This window comes from Vombatus ursinus, unplaced genomic scaffold, assembly GCF_900497805.2.
Source record: "Vombatus ursinus unplaced genomic scaffold, bare-nosed wombat genome assembly UNPS02005236.1, whole genome shotgun sequence".
NCBI classification, from domain to species: domain Eukaryota; kingdom Metazoa; phylum Chordata; class Mammalia; order Diprotodontia; family Vombatidae; genus Vombatus; species Vombatus ursinus.
The window spans coordinates 5,947,371-5,960,316 of record NW_020945014.1 but is presented as its reverse complement, the minus strand read 5'-3'; the positions used below and the strand labels follow the sequence as shown (position 1 = coordinate 5,960,316).

The 12,946-nt window shown below is 37.4% G+C and overlaps 1 protein-coding gene across 2 annotated transcripts in view; it reads right to left on the bottom strand.

Moving 5' to 3' along the window:
• Positions 1-12,946, bottom strand: part of TRAPPC9 (trafficking protein particle complex 9) — a 964,950-nt gene that overhangs the window by 342,990 nt on the left and 609,014 nt on the right. The gene's annotated exons all lie outside the window — the stretch shown is intronic.

The following is a 12,946-nucleotide window of genomic DNA, read 5'->3' as shown; positions in this document are numbered from 1 at the left end:
AGTGGGTAACAATTTTTCCGCAACACAGGACATTCTGATTGCATTTCTCTGATGAACTTAAAGTATAAAAATGTATTTACTTTGGTCTGAGGGAGCAGCTAGGTAACATGGTGGACAGAGTGCTGGCCTTGGAGTGAGAAAGACAAGTTTAAATTCTATCTCAGACACTTAAATAGGTGCATGACCCTGGGCAAGTCACTAAAACTCTCCCAGCCTCAGTTTCCTCACCTATAAAACAGGGATAATAATAGCACTTACTTCTTAGAGTTATTGTGAGAATCAAATGAGATGCCATATGTAAAGTGCTTTCTAAACCTTAAAGTACTGTATAAATGTTAGTTATTATTATTATTATTAAGGTTCAAAGTATCTACTATTAATTGCATTTATAAACGTGGAAGATTGAGATACCTAATAGATACAGGATATCAGGATGGCAGAGATTCACATTTTATAACACTGTAATGTAATTACCATGTAATACTATGTATTAAAGTTATCTGTTATCTTAACAATAGCTCAAAATAGAAAGTATCATAGGTGATATCGCTGTTACTGTGCGCAGGATTGTGGCTGGCATTGATGGAAGGGTCCGTATAACAGTTATTTGCCAATATGTCAACCCAAGATCCCTCATATTCAATTCAATAAAGATTTACTTAGCACCTATTATGTGCAAAGCTATGTCCTAGGAACTGGAAATACATTAAAACACAAACAAATTAATTAAAGATGACACAGAGGATGGAATTTTGGAGTCATGCAGACCTGAGTTCAAATTCTACATTATATAGAATTCAATACGATTCCAATGTGTCAAACCCAACAAAAACGATTGAACAACAAAACCCCTATGCATGGAATGCTTTCCCTATTTATCTCTGCTCCCTTCTTTCCTTTAAGACTTTGCTCAAATCCCTACTTTCTATAAAAAGCCCCGTCCTTCCAATTGCTAGTGCCTTCTTTCTGAATTACCTACAATTTATCCAGTATATATAGCGTGTGTGTATACAATGCACATATTTTGTATATATTTTCCCCTTCTAGAATGTGAGTTCTTTGAGGGCAGGAACTGCTTTCTTATAATTCTTTGTTTCCCCAATACTTAATACTTGTGCTTTTCATATATTAAGTGCTTAATACATGTTTGTTGACTAATTTTTAAGATGTCCAAAACAGAAATCATTACCTTTCCCCCAAAAAGCAACCTTTCACAAACTTATTTTTTATGGTTGATAGCAATGCCATCCTTCCCATTACCTGAGCTCACAACCTCAGTATCATGCTCAGCTTTTAACTATCAGTTGACATAAGTATACAATGAATTGCCAGACCTTACTGTTTCTTTGTCTAAAATGTCTCTCACATACATACATCTCTCCATTCACAAAGCCACCATCTAGTTTAGGCCCTCATCATTTCTTGCCTGGATTATCATAATAGCTTCCTAAGTAATATCCACACTACAAGTCTCTCCTCAGTCCAATCCATCATCCACAAAGCTATTTTCCCAAATGACACTTCTGACAATGTCACTCCCCAACCCAATAATATTCAATGGCTACTTACAATCTCAAGGATCAAATATAAGCTCCTCTGACTGCCATTTAAAGCTCTTCACAACATCTTTTCACTATCTTTACACATTACCCTCCATGCATTCTATTGTCTAGCCATACTAGCCCACTTGCTCTTCTTTTCACATGACTCTACACATCTTATCTCTGTGACTTGGTACTGGCTGTCCCTTCATTTCCACCTTTACCCTGAATTAAACCTTCCCTTCCCCTCACCTCTGGCCAATATGCTTTTGCTCCTAATTCCCACCTCTTTCAGTGCTTGGTTTCCTTTAGGATTCAGTTCAAGGATTACTTTCTTTGACCAGTTCCTTCTTACCTTCTTTCCTGGTTCCCAAAGGTGCTGATGTCTCCCATCTGTGGTTATCTTCCATTTAGTGTGTGTGTGTGTATATATGTATATGTGTGTATATTATATATATATATATGTGTGTATGTATGTATATAATACATATAATATATATTTACATGAACATAATACACATACATACAATATATTAATATTACATATTGTAATGTACATGTTACCTCATCCATTAAAATATAAGCTCATTGAGGTCACAACCTGTTTTGACTTTTTCTTTGTATCTCCAGTATTTAGCAGAGTTCCTGGAACATAATAAATTTATAATATGTACTTGTTGATTAATTGACAACATTATGAGCATTGGAATATAAACAAGAAAATTAGTGTTCCAATCTCAGTTCTCTACATATCACTGTATGCTCTGGATCAAGTCAGTGTTTCTCTTAGAACATTTCTTCCTATGTAGAGAAGAAACTATAAGGAAAAGAGCACTGGAATTGGAGTTGGTAGATTTGGGTTCAAATCTTGGCTCTGCTCCTCACTAGAGGGGTGGCTACTGGGCAGCTATTTAACCCCTACAGGCTTTTAATTATCCATTATAAAATAAGGGGATGGGACTACATGAACTTGAAGCTTCCTTCCAGATCCTTCCCCAAAATAACATTCTACGCCTTCAAGTCTTTGAGCTCCAATATTCTAGGTTCACCAACAACTCTTCTGATTTCAAATAGTTTGTTTTAAGATTCCTTCCATATTTCACTTTCAATGATTTTAAATTTAGACTCACAAAAGAGATGTCAATAATCACAACAAGAGTCTCCTCAGTCTTGGTTCTGTGTCAATAAATCATTACATCTCAAACAGAGCACCATGTATAGTAACACGCTTCCCAAAAGTGAAAACTCTTGTGGACAAACGAAGGTGTGGAGGCCAATACGGACTGATTTGATTCAGTAGCAAACAGGAAACTTGGCTACCCTCCTCCTCTAAAGAAGCAGGTATTTTTCATCCTTCTAAATATTGATGTAAAACATGGAACTACCCTAAAATAAAGGTCAGAACATTTCCTGTTTCACTAAAAAGGTCAAGATAAGTTCAAGACAAGACCTCTACTATGAAGTCCAAAAGGAACTAATGATTTTCACCTTTGAAACACTTAAAAATGTATTCAAATAAAGGTTTCTCTTTTCGTTTTTTTTCTTTTCTTCCAAAAGTAAGTTGAGAAAGGAAAATGCTTGGTAGTTACAGCAATACTTTTTAGAGCAGAATTACAAACTGGCTGGGGAAAAGGTTACATTAGCGTTGTTTTTGTTTCTGTAATACTTCTTGCTACAATATTTTGACTAATATCACCCATGTAGGAGTGATATTGCAGTAATCATTGATATTTACACAGCACTTTGTGGTTAAAAAGCCTTTGACATGAATTTTCTCATTGGTCTTTTTAGCAACCATGTGTGGCAGGTAGTCCAAGTTTTATCCCCATTTTATTAATGAGGAAAATTTACAGAAGTAAAATAACTTACCCTAAATCATATAGCTAGGACTTGAACCAAGGTTTTCTGACTTTGGACCTAGAATTATTTCTATTTCCAGAAGATATAGATTCAAATTCTGCCTTTAACACATACTAGTTACATGATCATGAACAAGTCACTCAACTTCTTCAAATCTCAGTTTGCTTATCTATAAAATAAGAATAATAATAGCACATAGTCATTCTCTCAGGGTGGCTTTAAAGCTGACATGAAATCATGCAGGTAAAGAATTTTATAAACATTAAAGTGTTACAAGGATGTTAATGATAACTATGGCCATATGATCTCAATAAACTGGACTTGTTTGTCCTAGTCTGACGAGGAACAACTATCACCAATATTAAGTGAATTTCAGCTCATCATAAAGATATTTTAACAACTGGAGTTGTCCAACAAAGAAAAGAGATATGTGCTTTTGAGACAGTGAGTTCCCCATCACTGGAGGTCTCCAAGGAGAATATAACAACCACATCACAAGCATGCTATATAGCAGAGATTTATGCACTGAGTTACAAGTCAGGCCCAGGGGTGGGGAACCTGCAGCCTCGAGACTGCACATATGGCCTTGAGGCTGCAGGTTCCCCACCCCGGGTAGATGATCTAGAAAGGCAGCATGGTGTAATAGAAAAAGAACTAGACTGGGATTTAGGAAGACCTGGGCTCTATGCCTGCTAGCTGTGTGACACTTGGAAAGTGTCAACCTCTTTGGGTTCAAAAAAAGAGGAGGTTGGATGCCATGACTTGTAAGATTACTTCCAGCTCAACCTGTGATCCTAAGGTTTCAGATTCAGTTTAGGATTCTTGGGTCAGCAGAGAGAAGAACTTTCCCAAACTGAGGGATTCTTGGCCACTTGTTCCCATAAATCATCTAAACAACAATCCAAAGTGCTCAAAGTCTTCCTCTGATCCCCTAAGATGCCAGGGACAATAACATGTACTTCAGGCTATCTTTCATTCTAAATACATGACCCTCATCTCCTTTGCTAGTGTTTGATGGTGTCTTTCTTTCTACTTCTTTCATATAAGCCATCCTTGTAAAAGACTTCAGAGTATTTATGCCCACTCTGTCTTTCCATTATTCTTTGGATTATTTATAATCTGAATTCTTCCAATTCATTAATTTAACAAGAATTTATTAGGTGCCTATTATTTAGCACAGACAATGTGCTAAACTCTGAGGACACAAAAACAGAAGCAAAACAGTCACTTTCCTCAACTAAATTATATTCTCTTTGAAAAGTATAATGTTCCATGATTTGTAGCTATAATACACGAATAACAATATAAACTTCTGTGGTAGTGAGAAAATTGTAATCACTGTAATCACTTAGCAGCTTCATGAATATGATCTAGCCTAAGCTCATCTTCTGACTCAGTTCTGAGCTCCTGTAGCACTTACACAAGATATACATATCAATGCACTCTCTAAAAAGTTTTCTGAGCCATAGACTAGGAAATACGTGGAGGGTTTTTTATCCATTTTGTTTTTCCACCATGGATGACTAGGTTAATATCTTACCTATTGCTTGTGATTTTTTTTCAACAGCAACAAAAAAAGAAACCAACCAATAGCAATAACCAAAAAAATCCTACCAACTACTATAATTTATAACAAGAATGAAATGTTGTTATAAACACAAATATTACCCTTGAGTTAGAGGTCTGAGCTTTTAGACAATCTGAACTATGAAACCAAACATTAGAAAGGTCCTGTTCCTTTCCTTAAAATGAAGAGTTACTTTTTCCAATTCAAATTTCCTTAAGAAGGTACAGACCCCAAGCCTCAGTGGACACAGACATTCCCTTTTTATTTATTTTTCCCTTTTCTGAAAGATGAAGTAATAGAAGAATTGTGCTGGTCATAAGTAGTCATCAGAGTATTCTCTGATTTAAATGATTCAAACATAAGAGGGAAGGAAAAGATATTACCAAGAAAATGCATCACTAGAAAAAGTGAGAATGAGATTGTCCCTGGAATGAAAAGAATGTGAAGAAGGCTTCTAGCACATTGGGTGCATCTTCTATGCAGGATTTATGAAAAGACACTGCCAAGAACCATAAAGGATAAATAGGTATGAAGAAGTTATGATTTATTTAAATGAAGAAAAATTAATTGAAGAGACTGAAGAAATTTATCAAACCATCAATGTATTTGGATTGCCAATCAACTCATGCCCTTAAAACTCCCATTTTATCAGTCTAAGACACAATATGGCAAGAAGATGAGTAAATGGGTGGTCAATATGCTAGGGCCAGAGCCCCTAGGCTGCTCCTTCTGTCTTCATCATGGATTGTAGATACTGATAACCCCATCCTGACATGGTAGAATTTGTAGTTGGTATCCCAGTAATGTAGCTGGAAGGTGAGGTGTTTTGGCAGGGGTTAGACAGGGAATGAGAAAGAGGAAGTAGCTGCTATACAGCGACAGGATGAGAGGGAGGAAGAATCTGAACTTCTGGTAGATTCCCAGACTCCACTGTGCCAGTCTTCTGGCTCTCTCTCAGTGAATATGCAGGTGTAAGCATTGGCGTAGGCTCTGGAGGTGGATGTACTGGTAGTATTGGTAGGTATGTAGTCTCAATTTGGGGGATTTTAGATAATGGCTCTGCTGCCTTGTTGTACTCCTTAGGAGAAATGAAGACTGATCTTTTCACCTGCCTGGGAGAGCTAAGCTAAGCAGATGGTTTCTTGGATAGTTGTGCTTGCTGCTGTCGCTACTTCCATGCTGACTGCTGGTACTTCTTCTGTTCTGATTGTGACCATTCACAACTCCAAGACTGCTCTGACTGCTGGACTGCTAGGCTAAGGGCACTTGAGGTGCTAACTGAAGAGATGGTGGTAGCTGCAACTGAGAAAGAGTATTATTAAGCATCTGTTATCTGCCTTCAGAATAATGATCCAAGATCTGGTGACAGATATCTTTTAATATATCAACAGGTACATCTTGAATTAACTGTTGCCACTACTTCCTGTACACTGGTGTTGCTTTTCTGTGCTTGTATTTCAAAATTATACAAAAGAATTCTTACTCACAAAGAGCTGATATCCTTATATGGGAGACAATAAGATTAAGAGACCTGTCCAAGGTCATAAAAGTAGAAGGTGGCACAGTGGGGATCAAATCCAGCTCCTCTGACCCCAAATTCAGTGACCTTTCCATCATACAATGATGCTTCTTCATTTGGAAGCTATCTCTTTTTCCTTGAATCTGTAATAGCCAGCTGGACATTTCCAATGAGCTGATCATATTTCAATTTGTGATATGGCTATTTGTCCTCATGACTATCTTTCCCAATTTGATTGCAAATTTGTCAAGGGCAAATATTGTCAATTTATTTACTCCTACCTCTCCCAGGACCCTGCACTGTCTTACATGTAATAGATAATTTAAAATGTTTGCTTAAAATGAATTTTGTTGAATTCTAACATTTGTAGAAAAATACAACAACAGGCCACAAAACTTGGTTTGCCAAGTTTTTTTACACCCACTACCTCACTTGATCCTCACAATGACCCTATGAGATAAACAATAATTACTCAGATTTCTATACCATTTTAAGGTTCATAAAGGTCTTTCCTCAGAACAACTACTTAAGTTAAACATTACAAATATTAAATCGATAGATAGATATAGATATATAGCTATATATTTGCAGATAGGAAATTAAGGCTAGGAAAATCTCAACCTAAGATCTCACAGCCAGGCACAGCCAGGACTTGAACCCAGGTCCCCTGACTGCATTTCCCCTGACTGCACTGCTCTTTCAAGTACACTATAATGATTCCAACAGGCACATTGTTAATGACAATGTCATCTAGTCTGCTTAAACACATAAATGCACATATGCACTTAGAAAAGGAGGGCTGTGGTTACACAGAAGTCTTCTTTACCTTGCAAATGGTGATAGGTTCTTAGAAGAGATAAGAGCTTTAATAAACCATGAGCGATCTGCATGAAAAGGATGAATTATTCAAACCAATATTCAAGGCCATTGATACTCATGAGGGAAAGGAGAGCTCTGTTTCTTTCTGTGCTCTAATGGATAACCTTGCTAGTGATCAGAAGGGGGAATTGACAAGACTTTTAATGAATAATGAAACAATCATGTTTTGAGGCCATTCACTTTGCTCCTAAAATGAGCCTGTCTACCCATGACAGCTGTTTGAAGGAAAGTAAGGGATTAGAAAGTAAGGTATTACCAGCATGCAAATAAAGTAAAATACAAATGAGTAAATGAAGAAGAAAGAAGGGCCAGCCCACAAACTACTGATGAGGCTTCGGAACAGCTGGATGTCACTCGTCAAAGTCACTTAAGAAGAACAGGGCTTGGCACACTCTTGAAAGCAGAAGGTGACAGGAGTGATTAAGGATAAGTATAAAATCATAGGATATCAGAGACAGAAAGGACATTAGATATCATCTATTCCAATCATTTTATTCTATAGGTGAGAACACTGAGACCCAAAAAAGGCATGTGATTCGCATGAAGACACAGTAAATAAGTGGTCGAGCTGGAAACCTCCCAAGACAGTGATCTAGAAGACAGAGCTAAGGACATGCAAAAAAAGCCAACCCATCTGGGAAAAAGCATGACTACATCAAAGTATATAATGTAAGGGGTGGGGGAATGTGTTAGGGAAAGAAATGATGTGCAATAATTTCCATAATTGTAGAAGTTCTCAACATGAAAAGCAAAAGAACTAATACTAAGAGATCATGTGATGTTGCATTTTCAGACAAACCAGCCCACTATGATCCAGAAATAACAATTATCACCATTATTAATGGTCTACAAGGTCCTTTGCTTGCAACAGTCCTGTAAGGTAGGCAGTGCAAATGTTATCATCATCATCATCTCTATTTTATGGATGTCCAAGGCTTAGAGCAGCTTAAGTGACTTTTCTAAGATCACACAGACAATAAAGAGAAGTGCAGCAATCAGGGTCCAGCTGAAGCCCATTCCCTCCACAGAAATTTTTACCAATTACTTTAGTACAAATTGATATCCTCCTTCCTTGAACATCCACAGACAGCACTTATGCTCCTGGACTGCCCAATTTAGTATTTGATTACCTACTGTCTCATACTGTTCTTTATTTCAGCCATATGAGTCTCATTTCCCTAACTGTTCTCCTCATAGTAACACTGTGAGGCAGGTAGAGGCAGCAGCACAGAATCATGGGAATGTTAGAATCAGAAGAGAATTTAGTCCAACCACCTCATTATAGATGAGGAAATAGAGGCAAAGAGAAGGGAAGTGACTTCACAGAGTCACAGATTTAGAAATAGGTAGGACCTTAGAGGTCATTTAATCTAATCTTCCCATTTTAAAGATGAGGCACAGAAAAGTTACCCAAGGCCACACAGGTAGTTAGTTGCAGAGCTAGAAAGGAATCTGAGTGCTCCTATAACTACACTGTGAAGTGAAGGTACTTGTGCAAAGTGACATAGCTAATGAATAGCAGAGTCAGGACTTACTAATAGGATTTGGGGTCTGATGACTTAGATTTAACTCACAGCTCTGCCTTTTACCCACCTCTGAAACCTTGAGAAATTTACTTAAACTCTCCTGGCTTCAGCTTCCTTATGTACAGATTATATGAATTCTAATGTTCTTTCCTGGTCTATCTATGATCTTGACATACTATAATCTAGGTTCTGATCTTCACTCTGCCATTTACTACCAGTATGACCTCAGGTAAATCATTTAACCTCTCTCAGTCTTCTCATAACTACAAATTTAGGTTATCTACTCCCAAGTAGGGCCTCACTGCTGAATGACAATTCTTTTATTCTTCTCTGATGGAGCCTCTATCACAATCTCCATAAAGGCTATTCCAAAACATCTCCTCTGCTTCAGATCCTTTATATCATCTTCTCTTGTCAAGGAGGTGACCTTGCCTCCTAATTTGCTGAGAATATAAAGGCCATCCAGAGCAAGCTCTCTGTTCTCCCGAACTCCAGACCTCAACATTCCATCATCCTCCACTTTCACTCCCTTTTGTTCTAGTCTCTAATAGAGATTTCTCCTTGCCAAGGCTGACTCCACCTACCTTCTTGTCTCCTGATTCCAGGAACTTGCCCCAGAATGAATTCCTCTCTTTTACTCATTTTCAGTCTCTCTATCTACTTATACTTTACATTTCCAATCTTGGAGTCATCCTTTGCTCTCTCCTCAACATCCATATCCAATCAGTTAAGTCTAATAAAATAGATCCTACTCATACCAATAAAATAGATCCTACTTGTACATTTTGTTGCTGTTCAGTCATATCTGACTCTTCATGGCTCCATTTGGGGTTTTCTTGGCAAATATACTATAGTGGTTTGCCATTTCCTTCTCCAGCTTACAGATGACAAGCAAACATTGTTAAGGGACTTGCCCAGGGTCACACAGCTAGGAAGTATCTGATGATAGGAAGATGAGTGTTCCTGACTCTAGGCCTGGCATTCTATCCACTACACCACCTAGTTGTCTGCTTATTCATACAACCTCTACTACAATTCAGGCTGCTATGACCTATACTATTATAATAGCCTCCTAATTGGTCTCCTTGACTTAAATCCCCGCATAGTTGTTAATTTGATATTCCTAAAAAATTCACTCCCACCCAAATAAAAATAAAAAAAAAAAACACCTTCAATAGTTTCCTATTACTTCTAGACTAAATTTTAAAAAATCAAAATCCTGGTATTTAAAAACCTTCACTATCTGGCTCTCATTCCACCTTCATTCTTATTTAATTTTACCTGCCTTCAAACTCTCTCATCAATTCCCACGGCACAGCCTCAAAGCTATTCCATAAATGGTTCTCAATGTAGAGTACTGTCTCCCTGTTCACCCTTACTTTCTAGAATTCCTAGCTTCCTTCAAAGTACAGCTCAGTTGCTACTTTTTATAAAAGGCCCTTTCCTTATCTCATGAGTTATTAGCACTCCCTCCCATGTGACAAAGTCACTTTTTATGTGCTTACTTGTATATATGACCTATCCCTCCAGCAGAATGTAAGCACTTTCAGAGCAGAGACTATTACTTATTATGATTATTATTATTATTTGTATACCTAGAGTCAAGCACAGGACTTGGAAACAGTAGTCATTTAATAAACGTTTGCTGGAATGAATTGAAAGTTAAGGTTCTTCATTATTAAAAATATCACCTAAGAGTAGAACAATGCCTGTCTCTTAAAAATGAAATCACATGTCGGTCTTTGAAACTCAGGAGTTAAATGAAATCATTGCTATCACTGAATGCCAATTTTTATGTTTAATTTTGTACCTCAATATGAAAATAACTGTCAACAGTTGGCACTAAAAAAAAATCTCTTATTTCTGAAAGATCTATAAAAAGGTGGATTTTAATGATTCAGTCTTCAAACAGCTGATAAACTCACCAGGGAAGTCATAATGATGACATTTCAATACAAATTGAAGAACTGGATTTAAAAGGGGCCATACACACTTAATTAAATTGAACTTTCATCTCGAGATAATTGATAGCCATATAGTAGCTATTTTAAATTACTATCCAGCACCATGTGCGTCTCTTTATTTGACTATTAAGAATATCAGCCCATTTTCCATTTCCTAATGAAATATGATTGTAAATGGAAATGACCTGGGCAGCCTATAGGAATGATCCGACTTTCTAAGTCCAAAGCTGACTTCATGGGGGGAAAAAAAAGGAGGATTTACACTGATATCTGAATCACAGAGGAGAAAAGATAACTTTTCCATTAATCCCTTAAAGGTCAATTAAATTCACAAAATTGTACTTTTACAGCTTAATTATTTATTTAAAATAATTGAAGTGAAGTGATAACCTCGACTTGTGAAAGTCAAAGTTTCTGAAATTCAGCAAAGGCATCCTCAGTACCAATAAACCTGATGCTAAGAGCTACCCAGAATAAAAAGTCTGGAGATGTAGAAGAAAGTCAATGGTTGCATAGTAGGAAGCTGCTGATGGACTGAAAACTATTAAAGGACAAGAACCATATCTCATGCAGAGACCTAACATGGGATAGTGGAATAGCAACTGGACTAGGAGTCAGAAGTCCTAGAGGTGAGTCACTTCTCTACCAAGTACTATCTGGGAGACTTCAGGTAAGTTACTTCAGCACAGAATAAGGGGATCTGGATACTAGGTCAGGAAGAGGCTTTAAAATAATTAATTTTACTATATAAAATTCAATCCAATCAGTGGTTAGAGCACTGGATCAGCAAAATGGATAAAGCATAAGACTTGGTGTCAGGAAGATGCGAGTTTGAATTCAGCCTCTGGCTTAATAGCTGTGTGGCCCTGGACAAGTCACTTCACTTCTGTCAGCCTGTTTTCTGACCTACAAAATAGAAACAATACTAGCACCTACATTCCAGGGTTGTTATGAAGATAAATTACAATATTTGTTAAGTGTTTTGCAAATATTAAAGAGCTATAGAAATGCTAGTTGTTGTATTGCTTAAGCTCTTATTTTTCTACGTGCTGACTTCCCCCCATTAGAACATAAACTTACTGAAAGCAGGGACTATCTTTCCTTTTGCTTATATTTGTATTTCCAGTACTTATGACAGTCCCAGGACTTATTAAAGTCCATAGTAAGGACTTTATATATGGTCACTCTATCTATCTATGAAGACCGAGGAGCAGTTATACAGGTAGAACAAGAGAGAGAGACAGAGAGAGAGAGACAGAGACAGACACAGACACAGAGACAGAGAGAGACAGAGAGAGAAACAGAGAAGGGAGGGAGAATGAGGAAAACCCAGAAATGAGAGAATATCCAGTAAGGGAAAGTTGTCAGAAGTCAGATGCTACAGACAGGTCAAGCAGGATAAGGATTGAAAAAAGACCATCAAGGCTGGCAATTAAGCTAATACTGGTAACTTCAAAGAAAGCAGTTTTAATTCAGTAGAGGCAACTAGGTACCACAATGGATGCAGCACTGGACCTGGAGACAGGAAGGTCTAAGTTTGAATACAGCCCCATACATTAGCTGTGTGACCCCAGACTTAAACTTAAATGCCATCTGCCTCAGTTTCCTTGACTGTAAAATAGAAATAATAATAGCACCTACATCTCAGGTTGGTTGTAAGGATAAAATGAGATAATATTTGTAAAGCTCTTAGCATAGTGACTAGCACACAGAGGTGCTTAATAAATATTTGTTGACTGCAATTTAATGATCAGGAAAAGCTTTACATTAGAGTTAGCAATTGACCCAAACTCTGAAAGAAACTAAAGCTTCTAATAGGTAGAGGTGAGGTGGGAATGGAGAGGCAGGAGATACAATGCCAAATTTAGGTACGGGCAAGTAGAATGTCAGAGATTTAACACAGAATGTAAGAGATGGAATGAACGTTACAGAAGAGGACACAAAGGATCAGAGTAATGAAGGAACTTGCCCATGGTCAATCTCATTGCAGAGCTAGAATTCAATCCTGAGCCCCCAGCCCTGGTGGTTTTTTCACTACACTATATTGTCTCCTAATCAGTGTTTCTTACCACAATGTACCACCACCACCA